At 46.4% G+C, this 17,970-nt stretch overlaps 1 protein-coding gene across 1 annotated transcript in view; it reads right to left on the bottom strand.

Annotated features, from left to right (window-relative positions):
* Positions 1-17,704, bottom strand: part of UNC93B1 (unc-93 homolog B1, TLR signaling regulator) — a 123,768-nt gene extending 106,064 nt beyond the window's left edge. Inside the window, exon 1 of the mRNA XM_069232967.1 lies at positions 17,495-17,704. The gene's annotated coding sequence lies outside the window, so the exon portion shown is untranslated. The remainder of the gene's footprint in view (positions 1-17,494) is intronic.
* Between the last annotated feature and the right edge of the window lie 266 nt (positions 17,705-17,970).

The following is a 17,970-nucleotide window of genomic DNA, read 5'->3' as shown; positions in this document are numbered from 1 at the left end:
ATTCTCACCTATGGCCTACCAATGCACCCTAATTCTCACCTATGGCCTACCAATGCACCCTAATTCTCACCTATGGCCTACCAATGCACCTTAATTTCATTACAAGACCGGAGGCTCCCATTATGCATAACCTTTTAGTTACCAAACTCCTGCAGCATCTTTAAAGTATTACATAACAAAGATGAGTTTCAGAATTAGAATCAAATAATCCATGATCCAATAACCCAGTAGATCAGTAGAACATTCTTCCTCTTCGAATCGCTGCTCCTGTTCAGATAATTACAATAGGATTAGCTAAATTGATAAGGGTTATGAAAGTTATGAAAGTTGTGTTTATCTGGGTAAGAGCTTCTAATTTCCAGAAGCAGTGTGTCTGATTTGTCTGAGCTGTTAATTGTGAAATTTTAGAGGTATATTATTTAAGTTATTATTTTAGTAGTAATATACGGATTGGGATGTTTATTTTAAAAATGAGAATATTGTCTCTTCTTAGCGTTAGTTATTCCAGAGTTAGTTTTCTTGGTAGGATTAATAGTGGAGTCAGAAACCGTAAGGAACTAGGATTAAAGGCGGGCTCGCGGCCGTATTCCGCTGTAGATATCAGAACGCCCGCCACGCTGCTGACGAGCAGCGCACGAACGTACTGCGTTCTGCTGTGCGACACCAATAAAAATATGTTGGAGGCAACGCAAAAGTTTTTTTTTGTTGTAAATAATCTTTATTAATGTTTCAAAGTTACACAGCAAACTGAATATATCTAACGTCAACTAGTATCAAGTCTTACGATTCATCAACAAGAACAGCCTGAATTCCCATCCACCTCCCCCCTGCTCTTGTAAGAAGCATTCCATGTTGTGATATAGGATACATCCTGGAGGGCCATATACACTTACGTAGCATGATTGGTAGGTGTCCCATTATATGAACAATCTGTGATGTCCTCGGAGGAGTCTTTGAGGGCGGCCAGCATTGCCGCCCATGCCGTTAAATCCTCTGCTAAGTTATCATCAGTTCATCCATGTTTCATACACATTTCTTCTGCTGTAGCTCATTCAGTAATATCCCTCAGCCAGTCAGAGTACATTCAACGTTCTGCAAAGGTCAAACCCAAGACAAGGACTTTTCCGCTAAGTTTCCTGCCAGGACGGGATGGGATAAGGCCCAGCAGCACTTGTCTTATTTCCATTGGTATAGTCCATCCCGAGGCTCTGTTAATATTATCTACCACTTGAGTCCAGTATGAGGAGAGGGCAGCACAATCCCAGGCCATGTGTTTAAAGCCCGAACCAGGGCTCTGGCAGTGGGGACTCCTATCTGAATGTCTGGGGTAAATTATACTTAGTGTGGTGGGTGAAAGGTAGGTTTGTTGAACAAAGTTATGTGGTGTAAGTTTTAACCTTGCATTCCTACCCGCAAAGTGGACCCCCTGTGTATTTGCTCCCACACTTTATCTGTCAATGGGTCTGGCAGTATTTCCTCCCATTTGGTTTGAACTCGGAGAGGGAGTAACGGGAGACCGTCTAGTCATGCGCGGTACAGATGTGTGATTAAGCGTAGACCCCCAGCCATACCAAGTAGTGTGGTGAGAGTTTTGGAGCTAGGTGGGGCATCAGGAAATGTAGGCCATATCTCACAGGCTACGACCAAACGTTTCTGATATTGTAAGAATTGACCAGGTCCTAAAGCGAATGTATTAATTGCATCAGCATGTGTTATGAAACATTCTCCTGGGTAGAGGTCTCCCAGTGTCAGACATCCCCCAGCCTTCCTGCACTGTAGCAGCATGGATTCCTCTATTTGGTGAAAGGCTTGTAGTATCCAAATGGAGAGGTCCGGGGCGAATAGGGTCTTTTGGATTACCCTCTTGACCACCCTCTTGCATGTCTCAGCCACTTGGTGTATTATGTAGGGTGTGTCGGGGGGAACTTTGAACCGGTCATCAGTAATATGGATAGTAGAGCGTCTTCGTATGTACCCTCCAAGAGCTGTGTCCACAAGAGAGTTTAATAACTCATTCACGCACAGAAGAAAAATTAAGAAATATGATCGTATGCCTCTTCACTGTCAGGGCAGCGCACAAGCATATTTCCAATGTAATAACGGTTGTGATCGCATGCCGTATTAGAAGTGAGTGCAGCACGCGAGCGTAGGGAAAAGGTTGGAATAAAAATAAACGTACTGCACATTTGATGAGTCGCGGAACGTGAACGCAGGAAATAAATGATAAATAATAATAATTAAAGTAAAAGGACTTATGGACTCATCAGACCAAACCTGAAGGTGCACTAGAAAAGACTTGAGAAACTTAAATCACATGAGATTTGGCTGCCATCTTTATTTGGGCTGTTTTCCATTGAAATTAATGGGGATGTGACAATGTGTTTTGCAGGGAGATCAGTTGACTAGCCTACAAAGTTTGTGTCAGAATGGCAGACATTTTTAGTGGATTATTCAGGTTTAGTGTGGAATATTTCACATAGAAATGGCATCAGAAGAGGGCAGTATGGATTTATCAACAGAAGAGAGAGGTATTAGTGAGGATAGTTTAAGAAGGTTGATCCAGAGTGAAGTAAGGGCTCCAGTTAAGGAAGTTGTTGAGAATATTATGAAAAAAGAGAAAGGACACAGGGTCAGCAGAAGAATTTTGGTCGCTATCAGAGGAGGAGGAAAATATTAAAATGAAAAAGCAAGGAAACAAGCTTAAGAAAATAAAGCATTTAGAGAAAGAAAATAAACATGGATTGAACTCCATAGGAAAGGTAGGTGATCGCAACGGCTTGGAAAGCGAAGGTGTCCTTAGCGGCACAAAAGATCAGTCAGATGATGACTATCTGAATGTGGATGAGATCTTGACCAAAGAGGTCAGGGAGTATGATGAATACATATTTGATATTAATCAAGATGATGATTTGAATGATATCGAAGAGGATTCTAGTTAATCTACTAATGAAGTTACCATATCCCCTTTGGGGAAAGACAAGATTTGTCCTCATATTATATGTCACCATAAAAGTGCCAATTGATGCCTATTTAAACATGTTGGGAAGTTTATAAAAGAATATATTAGAAAACCTTCAGAAAGAGAAGTACGGAGTGTACTCAAAGCAGAGTGTCTGAGAATAAGGTGTGTTTAACACCAAATCTAGGCCTAGGCATGATCAAATTTTTGTTTCAACTGGGGAGAGATCCGCACAAAGAGTTGGAAAGATTGTTGAAGCAATGTCAAGATCACATGTTAGTTGTTTTGGGTCCATTGGCCAAAATAATGGACATGGCAGAGGAGGTCCATTTAAATAATGAGCCATCGATTTCAAATTGTTGAGAAGATGGAGCCAAAGGGTTATGGGGTTCTGAGGTAATGCTAATGCTGGGCTATTGGCACAGCGTAGAAAGACAATTCGAATGAGAATAAGCCCAAAACTGGAAGATTTGGCCAATTAATGTGGCTACAGTCAATGCTAAAGGTTTTCTCTTTGGTGAGGGCATAGTTAAAAGTTTAGGTAAACATGTGGCAACATTTAATGCGTTAGACAAGGCGCAGAACAATTTAAGAAAAGTGTTCCAAGGTGTTTTTGGGAGAGACCTTATGCTGGCCGTGTTTGCCAAAGTCCCAATACAATTTCTGTTACCGAGGAACTGGAAGAGGATCCCAGGGTTTATCGAGTTTCTTCCCTCCACAGAGGAAGGAATGGAAGAACCAGAAGCATTAGAGGAAGAGGTCCAGACGCGGTGAGTACGGGGATTACTATTGATTATTCCTAAATAAAGGTAGATGGATGCCTAAAAAGGTTTGTGAAGGCCTGGAGATGTATAACAAAAGACTCATGGGTTTTAGACAATGTACTGGGGTATGAGATAGATTTTCAGAAGATGGCAGTTCAAAAGAAAGAACCAAAAGAAATAAGGTCATCAGAGGAACAAAAATTGATGGCTGATGGAGAAATAAAGGCCATGTTTAAAAAGGGAGCAATACGTGCCGTCGAGGAACATTTAAAGGGATTTGTAAGCAATTTATTTTTGGTAGAAAAAAGGACAAAGGTTGGAGGCCAATAAAAAGCCTAAAGTTGCTGAACCAATTTCTGGTACACAGACTTTTCGAAATTGAGGGGATCCATTTATTGAGAGACATGCTTCTCCAAAAAGATTGGTTAGTAAAGTTGGATAAAAGGATGCTTACCTTACAGTGCCAATGAAGGAGGAATGTCAGAAGTTCGTACAATTACAATGGAGAGTTCAGTTATATCAGTTTCTGTGCCTTGCTTTTGGCCTGTCGTCAGCACCGTGGTGTTTTACAAAAGTGATGCGGGCAGTAGTAGCGCATATGTGAGAGAGAGAAATTTGCATGATTGTTTATGTGGATGACATATTCAGGGCTTGAAAAATCTACTTGACTTGCTATGGCGAGTCATATTTTGTCAGGTCAACCTACTCGCCCCTTCTGGCAAGTTGACATAAACAGGTGTTCTGTTCAGTCAGAAACTGAATTCGCAATTAAGATGCCTTTAAATCTTATCCTTGTTACATGTGCTCTGTGTTCAGAGACAGAGGTCTAAAGTCAGTTTGTCTTCTTGCAATGCAATTACTTTTCCTTGTGACTGCAGAGCTCCAGGATGTTGTACGGTGAACTGTCTGACCTGTGTGAAATGAAAGGCTGTTGGTATCAGGTTTTTCCTAACACACAACATTCATATAACTAAGTCAAATTTACAAACATTTCTAAATACATTTCAGTAGCTGTGAAAGACCATTTTTGTACGTCTGTGTGATAAAAAATATTTTAATAGGATGAAAAAAAGTCAGAACACTTTATTTGGTGATGTGCAAATGATAAATATGTTTTCTGAAACCCAATTTCACAGATTATTGTTAATACACTATATAGTTTTATCAGTAAAGCTGCAAGTTAGTGCGAAGGTTTTTGGACATTTCTTGGAAATTTACTAACTGTAAATGACAGTGCGCTTGCATATCAAGTTTTAGTAATATACTTATTAAAAGTGAGTGTTTAAACATAAACTGAGAAACACTCCTGCCCTGATGGCAAAGCTATTAGTAAACTTAGAGGCAAGTCATGGATCTTTTGTGCCCTATATGTGGGCTAGATGTATTATATATGGAGCAAACATTTAGCATATTTAATCAAGCAAAAGATTATTTTTGTTTACAGCAGAAAGGCTGAACATATTTCAAGGTGCCCTGATATGTGAGAATGAAGAAAAAGGTGACTGTAAGATACAATATTTCTCTAGAATCACACAATTTGAGACGCATTTCCGGGTTCAAGCACATTACTCGACCTGCAGGTCTAGTAACATTTTTATGATTTTTCTAGGCCTGATGCTTATCATGTCACGAGACAAGGAAGAGCTGGTAATGTAGTTGAGGTAGGTGAGAAATATTTTGGAGACAGTAGGCTTTCTAATAAATGATGATAAGTCCATTATGCAATTGCCTCCGAGTTTTTTTGTTTTCAAATAGGTACAGTGGAATTGAAGTTGTTGCTACCAGAAAAAACAAGCATTTTAAATGCAACGGGTCTCGCATTTGTTTGAGTTAGAGCTATTAGCGTTGTAAAGCAAAAAAAAAAAGTAGCGCGATCACGGTATGTAAAATGCAGCGCGATCGCACTGCGTGGAAAATAAACAGATAAAGAAGTCCGGACTCCAGGCTGAAAACATCGAGCCTCGTATGTTTTTGGTACTTTACCGGTGCAGTGTAGGTGGGCTAAACACCGGAAAAGGCATGACGTATGCATGCCTTGCACAAATGAAAGCAAGCGGATTTTAAAAGGCAAGCCCACGAACCACTGTAAGTGACTGACGTGGCATGGGCGTGGTTTGAAGCCCAAAGAGAGATTACAGAATGGACGGAGCACTTTGTGCTCGCCCATAAAAAGAAAAATTATAAAAAAGGAAGTGGTGCGAGTGCTGAAGAGAGAGCGTATACTTTTGAGAGACTTAGCAAGGATAATAGGATTGTTTTCACTGTCAATCCAAGCTGTTTTTCCAGGCTCCTTACATTATCGGGCCCTGCAGAGAATAAAAGCAGAGGCATTGAGGAAAGGGTTATGGCATGGCGACATGGTGATGTTGAATTATGAAGCAAAGGAAGAAGGGGAGTGATGGGTGCACAATCTAGAAGCTTGGAAGGGCAAGCCAGTACTTGGTTGTGCTCCAGATTACATTTTGGAGACAGACGCCAGCCTTTCTGGTGGGCGAGCTCAGATAGGGACGCAGAAGACAGGCGGACTTTGGTCAGGCATCGAGAAAGATCAACATTTAAACTGTTTGGAGTTGACAGCAGGGCTTTATGTCTTGAGAAATTTCAGGAGTATTTTACAGGGACGTTCAGTTTTGATGAAAATGAACAAAATGTTGGCAGTGGCATACGTAAATCGGTTCGGGGGGAGCAGAGCACAGACATAGCAACCTGTCAGACATAGGCCCTCATTATGAGCATGGCAGTCTGTAATTACCACCGCTGGCATGGCGGCCCAGACTGCCATATAATATACGTGACAGAACCGCCACTGCTGTAACTCCGCCACCGCCAGGCTACTGCCGCTAGGCAGACTGGCGATGGCGGAGTTACATATTCGTCAGGGCAGCGCTGCCCGCTGGATAATGTACCTGTTTTCCACCAGCCTTTCCCTGGCGGTTTACCCCACCAGGGAAAGGCTGGCAGAATGGGTGGCTTGGGGCTCCCGTGCACAGCCCCATCGCGCATGTCACTGCCCGATATGCGCAACGGGTGCTGCTGAACCTGCCGCACTGCTAAATTGCCGCGGGCGTCAATGTACAGGCCCTGAATTCCGCTGGGCCGGCTGGTGGAAACACTGTTTCCACCCGCCGGCCCAGCAGAATGTTGGTAATGTGGCCAGCGGGGTCTTCAACGCACTGGCGGTCTTTTGTAGACTGCCAGCGCCGAACTCGGCGGGTTTTCCAACTGAGTTCGTAATGACCACCATAGTGTTTTCTTTGTCTGGAGCACAACATAGGTCTGAGGGTAGAGTATGTGCCAGGAGATAAGAATTCAGTGGCAGATTGGTATTCACGACATCTGAAAGGTTTCAGCACTTGAAAGATGGGTCGAGCTTATTTCAAGAAAATAGATCAGATTTGGGGTCAATTGGAAGCAGAGTTTTTTGCGATCAGGTTGACTTTTCAGATTCTGAAGTATTACAGTTGGATGCCAGATAACGCAGCAGCGATAGATGTGGTCTAAGAGCAAGGGGTATGCATCTCCACCATTTGCAATGCAACAGAGAGTGGTTCTGAAGTGAGGAAGGGGAGATATCAGCTAGTATTGATAACTCCTTTTTGGGCATCGCAAGCATGGTTCCCAGCAGTTATGGAACTGGCATGAAAAAAAACGTTTTTAATTCTGGCAGAGCCAGGTTTGTTAACAAAGGAGGTAGGAAAGGAACATCCTTTAATAGTGAGCAAAAAGTTGGACCTTCTTGTTTGGAAGGTGTCAGGAGATTTATAGCATTCGAGGGTTTTTTACAGGGGGCTACAGAATTACTTGAGGAGTCTTGGGCACCAGGAACGAGGCACAGGTACAGAGGAATTAGAAATGTATGTGTATGTTGGTGTGTGGAAAGGGGTTTGGATATGGTAGAGGTAGTACATTTCTTGGTAGAACAGTTTGAAAGAGGTTTAGGTTATCGCACTATAAATTGTTATAGATTCACAATTTCAGCAGCACATGAATCAATTAGGGGTAAATGGGTAGAAAGCAAAGTTTTGGTTTGCAGAATAATGAAAAGCAATAGAATTAAGGGACCTCCCAGCGCCAGATATAATGTGTTATGGGATGTTAATTATGTTTTGGAGCTGTTTTGTCCTGGTCTATTGATAACTACTTGAGTCTAAGAAATCTTACATTCAAATTACGGTGTCTTCTGTGTTTAGTATCATGCAAGAGGGTGTCAGATGTGAAATGTTTGAAGGTAAGTAACAACATTTAGACCAGATGGAGCATTTTTTTACATTTGGAAGAGAACAAAACCTATGACTACTTCTGAATTTTATTCATCATTGAGGAATGTAAACAGTTATGTGTGGCACATTGTCTGAAAGAGTATGAGTGCAGAGTAGAAGGGATGTCGAACATCAATTGTTGATTTCTTATGTAAAACCTTTTCGAGCGGTAAGTACTACTGCTATAGCTAGGTGGATTTTGGAGGTCATGACACAAGCAGGTGTAACTGTAGAAAGATTTAAAGCACATTCAGTGAAGGGAGCTGTGGTAAGCAAAGCTGTTGGTTTGATGGAAATGGGGGGTATTATGAAAGTAGCTGATTGATCAAATGTAGAAGCATTAGCAAAACACTTCTGTAAACCAATCCAACACATGTTAGAGGTTGAAGAGCGTTGAAGGGCTTTTTCCGGTCTCGTAATGAAATGGCGATTCTCAGATTAACATGACTAGAGAATCAGGATTTCATTAAAGACACGGAGGCTAACATTATCCAGCCCCCCTCCCAGATTTCGAGTTAGATTTTACGGTGTTATTAGATTACAATATACAAGAATATTGTTGTTATGAGTTATAAGTAGGGAATTGGAAATATGTTAAGCTGTTTTGTGCAAGGGAGGAAATTGAATCTTGTTTTTTAGGAAATGTTTTGTAAGGGATGGAAGAAAGAGGAATTGACATTACAGTGGGTGGACAAGTTTCAAGACAGTTTGACAATTAAAAGAGGAAGAGTGTTTGTTCAACTGCTCTGTTAGTCATGGATTGTTAAGATTCTAATTCTGGAACCGATCTTTATTATGTAGGACTTTAAAGGTGCTTGAGGAGTGTGGCAAATAAAACGTTATGCATAATGTTTGCCTCCGGTCTTGTAATGAAATGAAGGTGCATTGGTAGGCTATAGGTGAGAATTTAGGTGCATTGGTAGGTCGTAGCTGAGAATTAGGGTGCATTGGTAGGCTGTAACTGAGAATTAAGGTGCATTGGTAGGTCGTAACTGAAAATTAAAGTGCACTGGTAGGCCATAGGTGAGAGTTAATGTGCACTGGTAGGCTGTAGCTGAGAACTAAGTTAAGTTCTCTCCCCTTTGCTTTTCATTCTCTGTTTAGAACCTTTTCTGGAATGTATACGTATCAATACGCATATTTTGGGTTTTATCCATAATCCCCTTTAAATCAAATTGTCGGCTTATGCTGATGATATTTTAATATATATGTCTAATCCTCAACCCTTTTATGCCTTAATTAATACCTCTTCTATTTCCCCTATACCCAGTTGGATTGTACTTGAAAGAATACTATTCAAAGACTTATCTTTTAAAGATGTAATGTTCATGTCTAACTGCTCCTACATTTCTAAATATCCAATTTTAAAATACTTCCACATTTACTCCATACAATATTTTTGAAGGTTTAGATTTTCATCAAAAATTCCTTTCCTCATCTATTTGGTATAATAAGTTCATTAAATTTTGCTGCAAATCTTTTTATTTTAAACACTGGAAAGAAAAAGGTATTTTGTTTGTTGATCAATTAATAAGTCATAATTCGGTTGTACCCTTTACTCAACTTCAAACTCAGTACAATCTACTAAACTCCTTCCTTCAGAATATAAGGTTTTATCTCCTATTCTCCAATCTTTTGTAACTACCAATAGTTTTCCGTCATCTCTTACGCCTATTACACCTCTATATACTATTAGCCATGACTCTATCCCCAAAGCTGCACTTATTTATAATATTTTATTATCCCCAAAAAACTCACGCTCCAAAACCTCTAATGAACTACTCTAAAGTAGTAAAAGATCTTTCTGTATCGCTTCCTACCCAGTTGTGGGATAAAGATAAAAAACATTCGCCTCCGTGTCTTTAATTAAATCCTGATTCTCTTGTCATGTTAATCTGAGAATCGCCATTTCACCCTCAGTCCTCGCCACCTTCCCTCATCCTGGGTATTTCAAAACAGAGACCCACAGACATCTCTGCCACAGCACAACCACAGAGCTCTGCCACTGCACCACAACCACACATCTCTGCCATTGCACCACAACCACAGAGCTCTGCCACTGCACCACAACCACAGAGCTCTGCCACTGCACCACAACCACACATCTCTGCCACTGCATAACAACCATGGAGCTCTGCCACAGCATCACAACCACACATCTCTGCCACAGCATAACAACCACGGAGCTCTGCCACTGCACCACAACCACAGAGCTCTGCCACTGCACCACAACCGCAGAGCTCTGCCACTGCACCACAACCACAGAGCTCTGCCACTGCACCACAACCACACATCTCTGCCACTGCATAACAACCATGGAGCTCTGCCACAGCATCACAACCACGGAGCTCTGCCACAATCGCCATTCTCACCTACAGTCCTCGCCACCTTCCCTCATCCTGGGTATTTCAAAACAGAGACCCACAGACATCTCTGCCACAGCACAACCACAGAGCTCTGCCACTGCACCACAACCACACATCTCTGCCATTGCACCACAACAACAGAGCTCTGCCACTGCACCACAACCACACATCTCTGCCACTGCACCACAACCACACATCTCTGCCACTGCACCACAACCACAGAGCTCTGCCACTGCACCACAACCACAGAGCTCTGCCACTGCACCACAACCACAGAGCTCTGCCACAGCATAACAACCACGGAGCTCTGCCACAGCACCACAACCACACATCTCTGCCATTGCACCACAACCACAGAGCTCTGCCACTGCACCACAACCACAGAGCTCTGCCACTGCACCACAACCACAGAGCTCTGCCACTGCATAACAACCATGGAGCTCTGCCACAGCATCACAACCACGGAGCTCTGCCACAATCGCCATTCTCACCTACAGTCCTCGCCACCTTCCCTCATCCTGGGTATTTCAAAACAGAGACCCACAGACATCTCTGCCACAGCACAACCACAGAGCTCTGCCACTGCACCACAACCACACATCTCTGCCATTGCACCACAACCACAGAGCTCTGCCACTGCACCACAACCACAGAGCTCTGCCACTGCACCACAACCGCAGAGCTCTGCCAATGCAGCACAACCGCAGAGCTCTGCCACTGCATAACAACCATGGAGCTCTGCCACAGCATCACAACCGCAGAGCTCTGCCAATGCAGCACAACCGCAGAGCTCTGCCACTGCATAACAACCATGGAGCTCTGCCACTGCACCACAACCACAGAGCTCTGCCACTGCATAACAACCATGGAGCTCTGCCACAGCATCACAACCACGGAGCTCTGCCACAATCGCCATTCTCACCTACAGTCCTCGCCACCTTCCCTCATCCTGGGTATTTCAAAACAGAGACCCACAGACATCTCTGCCACAGCACAACCACAGAGCTCTGCCACTGCACCACAACCACACATCTCTGCCATTGCACCACAACAACAGAGCTCTGCCACTGCACCACAACCACACATCTCTGCCACTGCACCACAACCACACATCTCTGCCACTGCACCACAACCACAGAGCTCTGCCACTGCACCACAACCTCAGAGCTCTGCCACAGCATAACAACCATGGAGCTCTGCCACAGCATCACAACCACGGAGCTCTGCGAATGCACCACAACCACACATCTCTGCCACTGCACCACAACTACAGAGCTCTGCCACTGCACCACAACCATGGAGCTCTGCCACAGCATCACAACCACAGAGCTCTGTCACTGCACCACAACCACAGAGCTCTGCCAGTGCACCACAACCACGGAGCTCTGCCAGTGCACCACAACCACACATCTCTGCCACTGCACCACAACCGCAGAGCTCTGCCGCTGCACCCCAACCACAGAGCTCTGCCACTGCACCACAACCACAGAGCTCTGCCACTGCACCACAACCACAGAGCTCTGCCACTGCACCACAACCACACATCTCTGCCACTGCACCATCTCTGCCACTGCACCACACAGAGCTCTGCCACTGCACCACAACCGCAGAGCTCTGCCACTGCACAACCACAGAGCTCTGCCATTGCACCACAACCACAGAGCTCTGCCATTGCACCACAACCACAGAGCTCTGCCACTGCACCACAACCAGACATCTCTGCCACTGCACCACAACCGCAGAGCTCTGCCACTGCACAACCACAGAGCTCTGCCACGACACCACAACCACAGAGCTCTGCACCACAACCACACATCTCTGCCGCTGCACCACAACCACAGAGCTCTGCCACTGCACCACAACCACAGAGCTCTGCCACTGCACCTTAGCCATGACATGTAGTATCCACTGCCATTCTGCAACAAAGGGTATGCATTTCTCTATATACAGCCATTAAGTATAGGTATCTATTCTACACATCTTTCTTTATAGCTTTCAGTGCATCAAATCAAAAGGTAAATTAAGAACCTATCTACCTAAATCCAACACCAATTCCAGAAGATCCCCATCTGACTGTACCAGATGCCCCTGACACTTTCCTGTCGTGCAGAAGTTCCTGCATTTTTGATTTACTGAATTTGAGGTACCGCTAGTACAAAGTGACCCCCACACTGGTGGTCCTTGGGACAGGGAAGACCGCAAAGTCGTTTCTCCAGCTGTTAGCGCCATGGATGGTAGCATCCATATGGTTTTGGGGTGCAGTTGCTGCACCAGGGATGATGCCTACTGGTCCCCATGGGACCTTTAAAGTTTGCTTTTTTTAATAAATAGAAATGTTTCCAAATATTATCTAGATTACTCTTGCAATAACAGTGGCCATTATCAGAATGAGCATGGATGGAGAGCCTATCCCAAGCCCCTTCAGTGCCCCTGTCAGCAGATTACCATGAACATTATTTTGTTTGCAAGCGGAATACAAGATGGAGGCTGTGGCGGCTTCCCACAGAGAAACAACAGGGCCAGCTCATTCCATTCTGATTGTCTGCACTGCTGCTGATGCTGTCTGCATAAAAGCCACCAAGAGTCACAGATAAAAGCGCCAAGAAGCCCTCTCCACCCCTCACTTCAGTCTGAGGAGGGCTGCCCAGGATCCATGTACAAGTGGGCAAGTCTTGGCCCTGTCAGCGGGCACACTCCCTCCCTGTGCCACAGTGTTGCCTGTTCATCCTCTGTGCCACCCACTGACGTTGCCCGCTCTCCTGATACCCCTTGCATCGTATCTGACATGGCATTCAGCAGAGACCAGTCCCTGTCCTCTGTGGTTTGAGTGCCCAAGTCACATTTTCGGGTCGTGTGACCTTGCCTTGGTGTGCAGAGCTCTGGCACCAGGCTCTCTGGCACAAGTCACACCCAGAAGCTCAAAGATGCCCCGTGTGGCCCTGGTGCCCCTGGACCCAGCTTCACAATGTCCCAAGGGTCAGACCTCTGTCATCCTTGAGTTAAAAGATGTCTCCCTCCTGAATCTGGAGCTGTTCACCCAGCGCTGCCAGCAGCTTTGGGACACACGGCAGCCATCTTTAAATGGCACTGTGCACCCTGACCCCAGCAGATATTTCAGACAAATACATCTTTGCTGCACATACTGCCAGCCCTCACTGGTGACAGCCAAGTAAAACCCAACAAACACTTTAAAAACTGACAAAGAAAAACTTACATATTTAGCAGAGCTTATACAAAATGGTATTTAGCAACAAGTCATGAGTCAGCAGAAAGCGAGCATAGAATGCTCTTTTATTGAAAGGAGCACACCTGGTTCTTCTCCTCTTCCCAGTTTTAAAACTTCCTTTCAGTTTTGGGCTGACCTAAACTAGAAGACCTCTCAAAGCACATATTCCATTAAAACAGCCTGGAAGAACATTACAGATGCATTGTGAAAGTATATCACTAAGAGGCAGTATGAGGTTCATGGCACCCTAAAATATTTGGGTTTCTTCTAAAGTCTGAATACCATCTTAATATAACTAGTACTTTCAGAACACTACCTTTGGTATGAGTTGAATTTTCACAATGTATAGAACATCGTTATATTGTATATAAAGTTATCCCCTGTCCATGAGTCGAGGACATGCACGCCATCAGGTTAAACTGTAACCTGTTTAGTAGAGGTTGATTATCTCAGTACTGCAATCAACATCTTGCGTGACTGGTGCACATTGACAACACATCTACACCTGAGTTACATACCATGTTTGCTTGGTTTCTTTTGATCTGCTCCAGCTAGAGACATTTTTTGGTTGAACTCTTTAATGTATTTAGCAGATGGTGGATTTATGACGCAAGCGTGGCAAACGAATTCTGTTGTGTGAAATGCTGCAGCAGAATAATTGTATAATTAGGTGGCCCCGGCCTTATCCCACACCCAGTACGTTGGTGTGAAACCTCACACAAATGTTATGTTATGAGGCTTTGCAGAGCAGATCACAGTACAAAACCGAGACCCTAGATCTATAATGTGCTAGATTCATCTGTGTTCCCCAAAGGTGGACACATGTATGGTATGTGTTCTCACTAATTTTTCACAGGGATGACAATCAGTTACTGATCATCTACAGTTTTCAACACAAAGGGACTGATGCACAAAGGTAAACTTACACTTTTGTGTAAATGTACTATTTGTTTGCTATTCACAATCTACAATCTTAATTTTACCACAATACTGTTTGGCACTGAGTGACCTTGAATTAGTGGAAACTGGGTTGTAAAATTCAAAGATGGCCCCCAAAATATGTCTTGTCCGGAGCCCCCAGAATCTTCAAGATGACACGGGGTCCCACTTGGGGTGCTCTGGCGGGGCTCTGTGGGCCCCAGTACTGGCTTGAGGCACATTGTGTGATCCATGTGGGCCCCGGTGCTGGCTGCAAGAGGTGCTACGGGTCAGGCTTGAGGTGCACTGGCAGTTGAGGTGGGGCACCCCTGAAAGCTTGAGCCAGGCTCCAGCTTGAAACCGGGCTCTGGCTCCGGCTCGTGGTCCGTTGGAACCTCGAGCCCACAACGAGCCGAGCTTTCATAATGCTCCTGCGTGACACCCTCGTTCTACCTTCGTGCACAAAGAGGTTAAAAAAAAGCATAAACATTTGAGGTAAAAACGGGAGCCACATAGATACCCTTTTAGCAGCTAATTTATGCAAAATGAAACCGGAAAGCCTCTATTAATCACGGCATCCCCCTTAATCAAATTGTGTGATTTTAGGCAAAAATTTATTTTCCCGCGCTTCCTTTTTTACACTATTGCATGCTGAGGCAGCTAAAATAGGTAAGTTCCCCAAACCAGCTGCACACACACACATTGTGTTTGATTTATTAGGCTATAGTGTTGCTTTGTCAGCCTGGGCCACATACAGAGTTGTCGGTCTTGCTTCTTGGTTCACTCAGGGCACTGTCCCAGGGTGGGGGCAGGACCAGTTCTAAGTTCATGTCTAACAAGTACTTGTTGAAGACATACACTGTACTGGTGAAGAGACTTCACCGTGTTTTACCTGTGATTGTTGCACGTATCGGCTCCTTACTGCTAGCACTTGGGCCTTCACAGCTCTGCCAGAGCACCTCATGCCTGACCTGTAGCGCCTCTTACAGCAGTGGGGTCTTCATAGCTCTGCCAGAGCACCTCATGCCTGACCTGTAGCGAGTCTCACAGCAGTGGAGCCCTCAGAGCTCTGCCAGAGCACCTCATGCCTGACCTGTAGCGCCTCCTTCCTCCAGCACTGGGGTCTTCAGAGCTCTGCCAATGCACCTCATGCCTGACCTGTGGCGCCTCTCACAGCAGTGGAGCCCTCAGAGCTCTACCAGAGCACCTCATGCCTTGACCTGTAGCGCCTCTTGCAGCAGTGGGGTCTTCATAGCTCTGCCAGAGCACCTCATGCCTGACCTGTAGCGAGTCTCACAGCAGTGGAGCCCTCAGAGCTCTGCCAGAGCACCTCATGCCTGACCTGTAGCGCCTCCTTCCTCCAGCAGTGGCGTCCCCAGACCTCCGTCAATGCATCTCATGCCTGACAGTAGCGCCTCCCGCCGCCAGCACCTGGATCAATATTGATCTCTCTCCCAGTGCACCTTATGCCTTGCCTGTAGCGCCTCTCACAGGCAGCAGTGTGGTGCTCAGCGCTCTGCCAATGCACCTCATGCCTGACCTGTAAGCCCTCTCACAGACAGCGGGGGGCCCTCAGAGCTCTGCCAATGCACCTCATGCTTCACCTGTAGCGCCTCTCACAGGCAGCAGTGGTGCACTCAGAGCTCTGCCAATGCACCTCAAGCCCTCTCTCACAGACAGCAGTGGGGCCCTCAGAGCTCTGCTAGTGCACCTCATGCCTGACCTGTAGCGCCTCCTGCCTACAGCAGTGGGGCCCTCAGAGCTCTGCCAGTGCACCCCATGCCTGACCTGTAACCCCTCTCACAGACAGCAGGGGAGCCCTCAGAGCTCTGTCAATGTACCTCATTCCTGACCTCTGGCGGGCAGCAATGGGGCCCTCGGAGCTCTGCCAGTGCACCTCATGCCTGACATGTAGCGCCTCTTACAGACAGCAGTGAGGCCCTCAGAGCTCTGCCAATGCACCTCAAGCCTGACCTGCAGCGCCTCCTGCCGCCAGCATTTGGCTACATTTAGCTCTCTCTGCCAATGCACCTCGTCTGACCTGTAGAACCTCCTGCCTTCATCACTTGGAGATGCACAGCTCTGCCAGTGCACCCACTGCCTGACCTGTAGCGCCTCCTTCCTCCAGCAGTGGGGCCCTCAGAGCTCTACCAATGCACCTCATTCCTGACCTGTAGCGCCTACTGCCCCAGCACTTTGACCTTCACAGCTCTACCAGTGCTCCTCAAGCCTGTCCTGAAGCGTCTCTCCCATACAGCAGTGGGGCCCTCAGACCTCAGCCAATGCACCTCAAGCATGACCTGTATCGCCTCTCACAGACAGCAGTGGGGCCTCAGAGCTCTGGCAGTGCGCCTCATGCCTGACCTGTATCGCCTCTCACAGACAGCAGTGGAGCCTCAGAGCTCTGCCAATGCACCTCAAACCTGACCTGTAGCCCCTCTCACAGACAGGAGGGGGCCCTCAGATATCTGCCAATGCACCCCAACCCCGACCTGTAGCGCCTTTCACAGGCATCAGTTGGGCCCTCAGAGCTCTGCCAATGCACCTCAACCCTGACCTGTAGCGCCTCTCACAGGCATCAGTGGGGCCCTCACATCTCTGCCAGCGCACCCATTGCCTGACCTGTAGCCCCTCTCATAGACAGCAGTGGGGCCCTCAGAGCTCTTCCAATGCACCTCGTGCCTGACCTGTAGCGCCTCTCACAGCAGTGCGGCCTCATAGCTCTGCCAGTTCACCTCATACGTGCCTTGTAGCGCCTCCTGTGCTGGGACCCACTTCATCCCCTGGCAGTGCCCACCCGCAGCGGCGCTGAGCACGTACAACACAACTTTGCATAATAAGTATACATCCCAGGTAATGCTGAGGTATAGTCAGTTATACGTCAAGGGTAAGGCATTAAAAAGGGAAACCGGGGCTGGTACCCCCTTCGCCACCCCCGGGCCCCAGCTTCATTGCCCCGCCCCCTCTGCACACCTGAGCCCCAATATTTAAGCATCGCTCACCTGTGCAGAAGTTCAGCTGGGAGGGCGGAGGGACCCCAGCAGGGCAGTCACATATCCTGTGCAGTCGGGTCCACCTCAGACGGACGAGTCCGTGAAACCCACTCCACCCCGGGGCAAGTAAAGCTGAAGTGAGACTTGGGGGCAGGGGTGGGAGCCCGAGCCTGCAACGAAAACACAGAAAAACCCCGCAGACTTCCTCTTCCTCTTTCAGTGAATAGAAAGTTAGGGGAGGGGAGGAGCCCGGGGGGGGGGGGGGGGGGGGACTGAGGGAGGAGCTGGGAGGGGCTTCATACTGTACACTCACGGGCTGAGGGAGGGACAGGCTGGTGCTTTACAGTCAGGAGCAGACATGGTGTAGGTTGCAGGCTTTAGCACTGAGGGGTACAGGCTGAGGAGCAGAGAGGAGTTTAAAGGTGAGGAGCAGAGAGAGGGGGTTAAAGGTGACGGGGTACAGACTGAGGAGCAGAGAGGGGGTT

Source organism: Pleurodeles waltl, chromosome 4_2 (genome assembly GCF_031143425.1).
Source record: "Pleurodeles waltl isolate 20211129_DDA chromosome 4_2, aPleWal1.hap1.20221129, whole genome shotgun sequence".
Lineage (NCBI taxonomy): Eukaryota > Metazoa > Chordata > Amphibia > Caudata > Salamandridae > Pleurodeles > Pleurodeles waltl.
The sequence above is the reverse complement of the archived record's forward strand: the minus strand, read 5'-3'. Positions and strand labels throughout refer to the sequence as shown.